General features: G+C 37.6%; 1 long non-coding RNA gene across 3 annotated transcripts in view; it reads left to right on the top strand.

The window, feature by feature from the left end:
- Positions 1-5,230: 5,230 nt before the first annotated feature.
- The window catches only part of LOC118556909, a 31,959-nt gene continuing 26,025 nt past the window's right edge, over positions 5,231-11,164 (top strand). For all 3 annotated transcript variants that reach the window (XR_004927479.1, XR_004927478.1, XR_004927480.1), the window contains exons 1-2: positions 5,231-5,340; positions 5,477-5,581. This is a non-coding gene — a long non-coding RNA (uncharacterized LOC118556909). The remainder of the gene's footprint in view (positions 5,341-5,476; positions 5,582-11,164) is intronic.

Here is an 11,164-nt window from a genome sequence, read left to right as displayed (position 1 = left end):
AGGGCCATTCAGCTGTTGCATCCCTGTGTTAAGGCAATGCTAAACCAGGGACAACATGGAAGGTTTCTGATTTTGTTTGGGTGAAAAGAAAAATACTTGACTGGTGCTCAGAGGTCAAAAGTCCTCGTTTAGATGAAAGGAGATGTATTTTATTTGGAAATCAAGGTCCTGCACTCTGAAGAAGGAGACAAAACACGTGGAATCAAGGTTTCTAAAGCTCCAAGTTTATGTTTCCAGTCAATGATGATTGGGGAGCAATGTCATCTGCTGATGTTGGTCTACTGGGCTTTATCGAGTCCAAAGTGATCCTTGTCACTTACCAGGAACATTTGGGAGCACCTAATGCCTGGTGATGCTCACAAGCAGTATGGAGATACCAGTCTCATTTGGCAGCAGGATTTGCACGTGCCAACTATACAAATGGTGGCAAAACATCTATTACTGTATATTGCTGTGTTAGGTTGACCAGCAAACTGGTTTGAGCTAAACCCCACAGATAATTTACAGAGGAGCCAAGAGGATGATGAGAGAAGCCAGGCTCAGCAATACAAACAAGCTGAAAGCTGCTTTTAAGGCAGCCCAGGTTTACTTAACTCCCACAGGCTAATTATTGTCATGCCACACTGCAATGATGCAGCAATTCATGCAAATGTTGCATGCATATGCTGTAAAGCACATCGACACTTTAATTTCATCAGGCAGTTTTGTTGTTGTACAAATCCCCCTTTTTTTGGTCTTATGTAATAATACGTTTTCTGAGAAACTGGATGTTGGGTTTTCAAATTTTTATCCTGTAAACCATAATTATCAAAACTATAAATACATTTTTAAACTATATCCCTAAGTGTGACAGATCTATACAAAATATTAAATATATTTCTTAAATAAATTAACTTGTCGGTAATATTCTAATTTCTATGGCACCTATGGATCAATTGGTGATTTAACAAGTTGTGTTGAAGTAAATACTTTTAGAAAGAAAGAAAGAAAGAAAGAAAGAAAGAAAGACAGAAAGAAAGAAAGAAAGAAAGAAAGAAAGAAAGAAAGAAAGAAAGAAAGAAAGAAAGAAAGAAAGAAAGAAAACTGTTTCAAAAGACTATATTTATCAGTCATAGCTTTAGCAGTCATTGCCAAGACCTGACCAACAGGTGGCAGTTTCACAACGTGGATTTTATTCAACAAAACGGAGTCGGGTAAGTTTTATTCAATAAAGATCAAACTAAATTCTTAAAAATTAGATGAAATAAACGATTTATTGTGTAAATATTTATTTCAATTATATCTAGAGCAATATTATGATAATCCTGTTAATTGTCATGTGTACTCAGCAAATTATTCAAAATAAGCCCCACATGACTTAGACAACTTTATTTTTTGTATGCACAGAGTGCGTACAGAACGAAATTTTGTTGCATACAGCTTGTAAATTGCAGTAAAAATTTAATTACAGTATAAGGTGCAGCAGTGATTTAAAAGTAAACAATTTAAATGTAGACAATGCAGGAGAAGTCACAGTGTACAGGTGAGTATTTTTAAAACCATTTGTATGTGCAGAATTGATTCTACAAGGGCATTTGTGCAAGAATACAGCTTGTAATTTACAGTAGATTTAAAATACAGTATAGGGTGCAGCAGTAATTTAAAAGTAAAACAATTGAAATGTAAACAATGCAGGAGAAAGTCACAGTGTACAGGTGGGTATTTTTTTTTTTTAAATTTGTATATACAGAATTTGATTATGCAAAGGGAATTGTGCAAGAATGCATTTAAAAACAAAGAGTTCGGCAGCATTTGTAATGCTAGATGGAGATGCAATGATGCAAAATGTGCAAAATGTGCAAATATGCGAATGTTGTGCAGAGTTAATGGGTTATAGATCAGCAGTTCAGCAGCAGTTCAACAGTCTGATGGCAGCATGGAAAAACCTTTTGCAGAACCTGGAGGACCTACAGCGGATGCTGCGGAACCTCTTCCCAGAGGGCAGTAGGGAGAACAGTCCATGGTGGGGGTGTGAGGGATCCCTGATGATGTTACCGGCTCGGGACACACAGCACTGAGATGAAATGTCTTTTATGGAGGGAAGAGGAGCCAGGATGATCCCTTCTGCTGTTCTCACCACTCTCCTCACGTTTTTACAGTCGGAGGCACTGCAGCCTCCACACCACACAGAGAGACAGCTGGTCAGAATGCTCTCTATGGTGCTTCTGTAGAAGGTCCTGAGGATGGGCGGGGGCAGGTGGGCTCTCCTCATCCTCCTCAGGAAGTACAATCGCTTCTGCTCACATGCTGGCTTTCATATCTAACCTCTACTATGATGTTAAAAATTCTCATTTCGTTTTGGTTTAAATCCAGCAGAACACATGGAGCTCTTCAACAACATTACTAACATTTTAAAAGATGTTCTTAGACCGTTGTATATTATCATTTCTTTCTGTCTCAGGACAACTTTGTTATTGTCCTTGTTTAGGGATTTTTTTTTGTCTTGCAGCCAGATGAAAAACATCAAAAACACAAACTCAGACATAACAACTCTACATCAATGGTTAAAAAAAAGGTGCCAAAGAGAAGTCCAGCGAACATGTCAGTAAAAATGTGAATTAGAAACGATCAGACTAAAATGACAAGGAAATTACACTCAATCACATTTTGATTTTATCTGAATAATAGCCTGGATTACATGGAGTTTCCACTCTTCTAAGCTTATTGGGAAGAGTCCTACAGCAAATTAGTGGAAGAAGACAAAACTGTATCAAAAGTTAAAAACAACAATGGTTCTATCAATGCCTCTGACCAGGAAAGACTCAATAGTAAACACAGGGACCATGTTGAGAGTACTTTATACAGGAAAGAAAACAAACAGTGCATTAATTAAAACAGTAGACCATAAGCTGCATGTAAATTCTTATTCTGACATCGTTGATGCATGATAAACCACTTCTTTAATTTCAAAGCTGAAGAATCTGTGCACCCAGGCTGAATAATAAATCTGTTTTATATGTACCCAAAATTATTTTTGCAGTATCAGTAAGTAACTGCTGGAGTGACAGACTAGACCATTACAGATAAAGCAATTAGAACAGAGATAATCTTTTGATAAACTTATCTTAAAGGTGATAGCAGACCATATATTATCAACAAGAGAGACTTTATGATGGAGCTCTTTGTTTTATCCTGTACTTGCTTTCTCTATTTACGTTCCTTCCTGCTTTTCTCCCATCCACACTGACTGTTTAAATAACCCACATTCTTCAGCATACATTGTGTTAAACATGGCGGGCAAAATATCAGTGACATATTGGCTAAACCGGGGTTTTATTGGCAAACTTCCAGCAGAGCGTTTTTATTGGATTGCCTTAAAGATAATGGAGGGTCAGGATATGCCAGCATAAGCCTGGGAACAAGCGTTCAGGTGACTAACAGGGGGAAATGAGGAGCAGATGTGGAGGTGGGTGATGATCAGTTCCCTGGAAGAGGTTACTGGACTGAGTGCATACAGAGCGGCGGAAGTATTGGCACTGCAGTGTGGTAATTTGTTTGATCACGCTGTTCTTTTACCCAGTTTATTTACACTGGGTTAATTCACAGCAAGTGTGATCTCAAGGCTTGTTACACAGAAAATAGATTGAGTTTATACACCTGTTATGAAATCAGACCATTATCCAAAAAGAAAGAGAAATACAATGCTATCCTAGTTTTAATATTATATTAATGTTATACCAGACACTGTGGTAAGTGTAAGGTCAACATGTAATCTCATTTGAAGTAGGAAATTACCTTAGCATTGGTTAAATCTGTAATAATTTTTTTTAAATCAAATTCCTTCCCAATGGGCAATAACAAAAATACTTCAAGTCAGATTTTATTCACTTAGCTTACACATTTTTGGTTTTATGATTCAACACGTGTTGTGTAACTTTTATTGTGAAATGCTATTTTTTTCTTTATGAAAGCTGGCCAAGTTAAAATGAAATGCATGGTATTATTAAAGGCGTAATGCAACCACAGATGAGTCACCTCTGACATGACGCAGGAAAAGCAAATGTTTTCTATCTTCCTACATAAATATATTTGGTAATACACTGTGTTCAGAAATAATATTCCCAATTCTACCACTTTACTAAAGCAGATAAGCTCATAAATAAATGATATAGTTCTATTACAAATACAAGCTATACGCTTTATTAATAAGGCTGGGGACTATGAACATACTAATCCACTGTTTATAAAATCTAATATTGTGATATTGCATGATTTGGTCTGTTACAAAATTATGCAAATAATGCACAGAGAAAAATTAAACATACCACCTGTTGGAGTGCAAAGATTCTTTAAATTATGTGAATCCAAATAGCATTTGAGACAGATTTGTAAATTTTTGAAACATGTTAAAAAGAGATTAAAATTATGTGTGTTTCTATTGTTGGAGTTATATGGAATGATGCAAGTATGGATTTATAAATGTGTAATTTCTTAATGGTTTACAAAAATTAAAATTAAAAAAACGATAAGGGGGACAATATTTGAGGGCTATAAGTATAAATAACATATTGTTACATTTGTAATTTTTTTATGATTCTGATAATTAATAGGGTTATATGTTTTTTTTGTTCTTGTTATGTTCTATTTTCTACTTTCATATGATGTAAGAACGATGATGGGTAGTTTAATTTAATGTGTAGGACAGATACATATATAAACACTGTGCTTCCGTCTGTACCTTTTCAATAATTTTTCAGTAATTATGCCTGTAGTGCTGACAAATTATTTGATGATTGACTGAAAAATGAATAAATAATAAACATCACTAATCTTCTGTTAATGAAAGTTTTTGTTTTTTATATCTTATTATGAAAACGTTTTTTTTTTTAAATATTTGTTTTGCGGTTCGTTTTTTTATCTTTGCAATTATCTCAGAGAGTAACAGGAATTATAACGGAAAGACGCGTTTGCTCAGAAATGTGAATCATCGTTTACGCAGGCGCAGCAACGATCACCTAACAACCCACTGCAACAAAGCTAACATAAATTACGTCACCAAAACCGGAAAAGATCTGTTTAATTTCAAAATAAAAGCATGGTTTGGAGTTTGAAACGTATCAAAAACGTCTTAATCTTCCGTGAGTCGTCCTAAGGCTTCGGTTGGATCACAAATTGTATTTGTTTAAAAATATTCGATTTAAGGCATTAGCGGTTGTTGGCGTTTTTGGGTGCGAGTCCCCGTGAACTTAATTTGAACCCAGCCAACCGGAAGCGGCTGCGGCTTTCCTGCCCATATTTGACGCGCTTCGTAGGAGTAATTCAGAGAGAGTTTGAGGCGAGCAGCAGCACTGCTAATCACCGGTGAGCAAATGACTCCTTGTCTTTGTGTTACTGTGAGCTTTTTGACAATTCTGCTTAATGAAAAAGATGTTATATTTGAGGATTATCGACCACCTCTGACCGTTGACTCGTTTTTTTCCCTCCTTCCCGTGAACAGACTCGCCTTTGACAGCCAGTAACTGCCACACATGCATGGAGTAGTCCCCCCAACACCAGCACCACCAGTGGAGGATTTGGCTTTGTTTCTAGCGCTGTTGAACAGGTAATGTAAATAAGGGTGTGTGTGTGTGGGGGGGAAAAAGGTCTGGACATGTTTAAATGTATGCATTTTAAGACACCAATTAACGATGATGGTCCTAAAGTTACTCATAACCGCTAGCAGCAGATACGAGGGTCCTGTTGATGAGGCAATAACATCAAACTTCAATGTTTGCCTTGTTTCTTAAAATAAACGTCAAGTTAAACAAAACTGAGGGGAGTGGTTTTACACGGCGTTCATTCATCACGTCTGGGTGTATTTGAGGAGCATTTTCATCATTTCCATTTAGACATAGCAACCCTTTTTTTTGATAAATAGTTTCCATAAACTTTTTTAGGGAATCTGAATGAAACCACATAGGGCAAAAGCGTTCCTATTTTCCTCATTCAATGTGTTTTTACTGCATTAAAATATGTAATGGACCAACTCAAAGTGGAGCCTGATTATTAACTGGAAAGAAAATGATTCATGGTTTTCTAATTTTGGGGAAAATCCTGACAACTGTGGTTTAGATCGTTAATCGAATCCCTTTACTGTTAAAAACCCTAAAACAAATCAAATGCAACCATTAGCCTTCAAAAGGCACCTAATCAGTAAATACAGCCCACCTGTGTGTAAATCAGTCTCCTGTGTACATGCAGCTGTTCTGTGAACACCAGTAAACAAACAAGTAAACAGAGCTATCGTCACTGTTCAACGCGTTATTCAAAGATCGCAGGAGCATGACACAACTGCAGATCTACCGGGACATGGCCGCTTACGTAAACTGATTAGCCCGAGCAAGGAGGGGATTAATCAGACAAGCAGCCAAGAGGCTTGTGGTGACTCTGGAGGAGCTGCAGAGATCAAAATCTACAGGATAACCTTTTAGTGGTGTTCTCTTCAAATCTACGGAAGGATGGCTGCTAAGAAAGCCATGTGGAAATTTGCCAAAAGCCATGAAGTAGACCCAGCAAAACAATGTGGTAGATGGTCCAGATGATGCAAAACTGCATGGAGACTGTTTTTAATTAGATCAGGAATTCTCTCTTGAATATGTGCATGTCTGACGATTCTTTGCATGCTGGTTTTTGTGGATCCAGCAAAAAAAAAATATTATTTCACATCCACGAATGAACAGTGCCTTAAATGCAATGCCAGGTGACCCATAAGATCTGGTCTGTGTAGTTTTTACTTTATTAGTATTTTCTAGTGTGTGTCTGCTTTCATGGAAATGTCCCTCCTGAGTGACAATTATGTAATATTGGTTTCTAATCTTGCCCTTTTTAAAATATTCTTTTAACCACTTTGTATTTATGATGGCAGTTTTAACCTTTTTTACACTAAATACAGAAACTTTTTCTAAACTGCATATATTTAAACAGATGAACAGTTTTGGCTTTCATTTTTATATAAAATTTAATTCCTGACTTGTTGCCAGCAAACTGAATCTCTCAACCGGTTCTTGTTTCCAGGCACAACTGAGTTCTTAAGTTTATCTAGTTGCCATTTAACCTGGAAACCTGATGAATCTGAAACTTTAATTGGATGTAAAAGCAGAAATATTTTCAAATGCGGACAAACTATCGGTCCCTTTTAACCAGTGTATCAGCAGAAAGTTTAAAAATTTGCTTCTCAATTTTTGCATTTAGTCTTCCGTTTTGTTTCTGCATCTTTCTGCTACTTTCAAGTGTTCCTATATACTTTTTGTTACATAATGGACAATTTTAAATACATTTTTATTTTTTATTTTATTTTTTAACAAAATGGAAAGCTTTAGGATCCAGAGGGCCATTGCTGTCTCAGTTGACTTTAGTTCTTGAGTGACCAATGTCCAGTAGTGGCTTTAGCTTGACTCTCAGTGAATGACTAAAAGTTGACTGTGGTCATTTGAACATTTCATACTGAAACTGTTTATCTTGTATCCAAGAAGATGTATAGCTAATAATGTTAAATAATGCGGGGAAAAGGGAATTTCTTAATGAGAAACTGGTATTTCTGATGGGATCCGAATGCAACAATGGGTCCCTGAGTATGCCTTTTAGCAGCAGTCATTGTTTTTGCAAACATGGAAACAATCCTGAGCCTGCCACTGCAGTTAAACATTGTTAGTATTGAATTCTTTATTTTCAGCTTCAGTATAATTAACGACCAGTAAATAAACATACTCCACTGGTGTGTTGTGCACTTAAACCCTGTATTATTTTGCCATTCAGACAATTATATTCTCTTTTTTTTTTTTTTTTTTTAAAGATTTCTGATTTCCTGTTTTTGTCTTGTTTTACACTGTGCAACTAATAGGACAGATTGAATAAAAGTCCATCTGTTTGAGTGAGAACGTTGTGTCGCAAGCTTGAAGAGGAGCGCAGTGCTGTGCGTCGAGCTAATAACAGCTAGCATGTTAGCTATTTAGATTGGTAGGTTTTCTCCCGGACGGGTACTTTAATGACCGTTTTTTTTGTCGCTCTCAAATATCGACGCATTTAAAATAAAGAAATGATGCTTAGCCTGGCGGGATGTGTGTGTATGTGAGTTAAAGCTAATAATATGGTGGGGGAAACCCTGCATTGTGTTTTTAACAGCCTGACAAAACTAAGTTATTTTACAGTCTCCCAAAAAACTCACAACTTCCCTCAATCTCCCGTGAACCAATATGTGCAATTTGGAGGTGTGTGCACCTCTCCCCCGCCTGGGAGCCGTATTCTGCAGGAAGTGCAGCATATACCTTCCTCTGTGTGCTGGGAGCCTAATAATGGTGCTGCATTTATTGCTGTGACGATTGTGGATTAATTGCAGCTGCTTCCTTTTATTCACAGCCAGAGAAGTGCTGGTGCCAAGTGCATTAGTATAACTAACGTGCAGCACTGCCAGCCCAATGTTGACGTGATGAGGTTTAGCCTTGACATGAAGCCAGTGGGACCAATTGCAGGTTCATCTCACTGGACCCTGGACATACGAATGCTTTCCTGATGGCCCCAACTGACCTCCCAGGCTCTATAGATGGTGCCCTTGTTCTGATGCATTATTTTATTTCATTGCACATCTAAATCTGCGTTTGAAAAAAAAAGTGGTGTTTTTAATCAGAAATTTGAGCTTTAATATATCAGGCATAAACAGTTTCTGGCTTGGCAAACTTATCGATATCCTTTCAGACTGATTAGTAAAAGTCTTGGAGACTTTATTAGAAAACTTGCAAAAATAATTGTAAAGCTTTAGCTAAGATTAATCTTGGCATGGTTTACCTTCTCTGTGTTTTATCTTGTTAAAAAAATACCTTTTTTGTCTGTGAGTGGACTAGTATTTGTTCCTGCTGTCAAATGTGAACGGGGGAAAGAAATGAGGCCATAATTTCAATTAATCCGTTCGTTCATACGTCATCTGAGCACATCAGCAATAATTCAGAAAGTTTTTGTTTTCCTTCTAGTCTGGGGCTCCAGCCGTTTTTGCTTTGCGTTAGAATAATAAGTGTCAGGACGTGGCATCTGGCAGGACAGAGGAAGGATGTGCCTTTTCTGCTGACTCGGCATAATCGTCTCGCATGCTCTCCTGGTTATCTGAGAAGACTTTTGACTTTGAAGTAAATCCGAGACGCCGGATTAAGTGATTATCTTTCCTATCAGGTGTTAAATCGAAGTAAAAACCAAAGACTGCAACATTCTTACCCTAGAGAGCAGCTTTGTCATAGTAAGACCTTTAAAGTTAGTCATTCTGAAAAATGACATCAAACTGGGTCCTTTTTTTTATTTCTTATTGCGCTGCGCTTTAACATATCTGATGGATTCATCGTATCTCTGCAGTCAGTCTCAGGTTGCATTCGTTTTTCTTGGCCTCATGAGAACATGACAGAAAGATTTATTGAAGTTTTTTTTTGTACTTGTTTAAAGCCTCAACGGCTGAGAGGACGTCTTCACATTCCTGTTGTGAATTGCTTGTTCATGCAGAAAAGAAGGAAGGAGGAAAAAGCCTGATAAGCATTTTTTAAGCTGGACTCTCAGTTAATCTTGTGTATTTTACCCTCCTTGTACAGATACAGAGACACCAGTTTTCCATGAATATATCAAGCCTAAAGGTTAAAGACTATTATTTTAGTGCTGTTTACCAAAGCTGTGGTTGTTGCTCTCCTTGCAGCCTTATTCAATCAGTTTAAATGTCCTTCCTCTTACAAGCAGAGCTTTGATTGATTTCTGCATGTCCAGCCCGACACACAATCACACAGAACTGACTCCCAGGCGAAAAATAAATGAGCTATTTGTATTGGAGAGACTTAAGTGTCAGATTGTAGGCCCTTTGTTTGCGTGAGCCCTGGGAAAACGTTGTTCTTTGCCTCACAGTTAGCGCCATCCTCGTGTAAGACACGCAGTCTGAGGTTCACACAGTTTAGTTTCTGTGTGGTGGAGAAAAGCGTCCGTTTTTGAGCAATTGGTGCAGCCACGCCCTGATACTACCGTCGCTAGATAGAAGCACTCTCAGGGGAACGTAAAGAAAGCCCTGGCTGTCTGACTCAATTTTCTAACACTGTTGTGTTTATATTATTAGTGCTCCACTATAGGAAGCTGTATTAGGGTCACTCAGTCCTACAATTGCAGTTTTGTCTCTTGGTCCGTTGTGTTCTGTGCATGGCTTAAAGTGACAAGTGAACTGAACAGTTGGGGTTTACAAGAGTCTCTGCTGGGTCGTTGCTTTATTATCAGATTACAGGAGGATGACACAGCTGATATTTGAGATTTCTGGAGGGAACAGACTGATCAATATGCTTTTTAATGCTGTACACTCTAATGCCTTATGCTTCCATGGTGAATAGACCCAAACATTACAAAGTTAATTCAAGCATAATAATCTTGCCCTCCTTCTGTGTTAATAACGACCCTCTCTGTCAGTGTGTATGGTTGTTTTTCCTGTCTTGATCAGCCACGTGCTTTAAATGTGTCATTAGAGGTACTTTTAGAAACTTTTTCTTTTTTTTTCCTGAGTGCAGACTTTATCAGGCAGGAAGTGATCAGCCAGTTCTTAATGGGGACACACCAGGCTTTTCAGTTCTTCTTTTTCACATTGAAATCATTCCGTTGTGGTCCATATAAAGTGGATTAAATGCTTTGGTGTGAATTCCTCGTTAATTTACCCCCATGTTCACCATTTCTACCCCTGTTCTGCAAAAACAGAACTGGAAAAATTTCTTTTTCTTGAAATGAGTGTATTTGTACTTTTTTTGAGCAGGTAAATAAGATTATCTGCCAATGGAAGGAGTAATTTTACCCCTAACATAAGATAATTAGATATACTGCACTTAAAATAAGTTGATGGAGATGACTTCTTCCTTTTTAAGTTCAAAAATCTTATTCCATTGGCAGATAATCTTATTTACCTGCTCAAATAAAGTACAAATACACTCATTTCAAGAAACCTTTAACTTATTCTTCTGTTTTTGCAGTGCTGAGTTGCGTCAGAGAGCAACTCATTTTGGTGCCGTCTCTTTAAATGGGGCTTTTCACAAATGACGTCACATCTGCCTGCAGGCTGCTCGAGTGACCCGGATGTTCAGACAAGCAGAATGCAAGCTAGAATGGCAACAACTGCAATACAAAATAGTTTTGGAAGACGACGATGTCC

The sequence above is a fragment of the Fundulus heteroclitus genome, chromosome 21, assembly GCF_011125445.2.
Source record: "Fundulus heteroclitus isolate FHET01 chromosome 21, MU-UCD_Fhet_4.1, whole genome shotgun sequence".
Taxonomy (NCBI): Eukaryota; Metazoa; Chordata; class Actinopteri; order Cyprinodontiformes; family Fundulidae; genus Fundulus; species Fundulus heteroclitus.
This window is presented reverse-complemented; position numbering and strand designations above follow the sequence as displayed.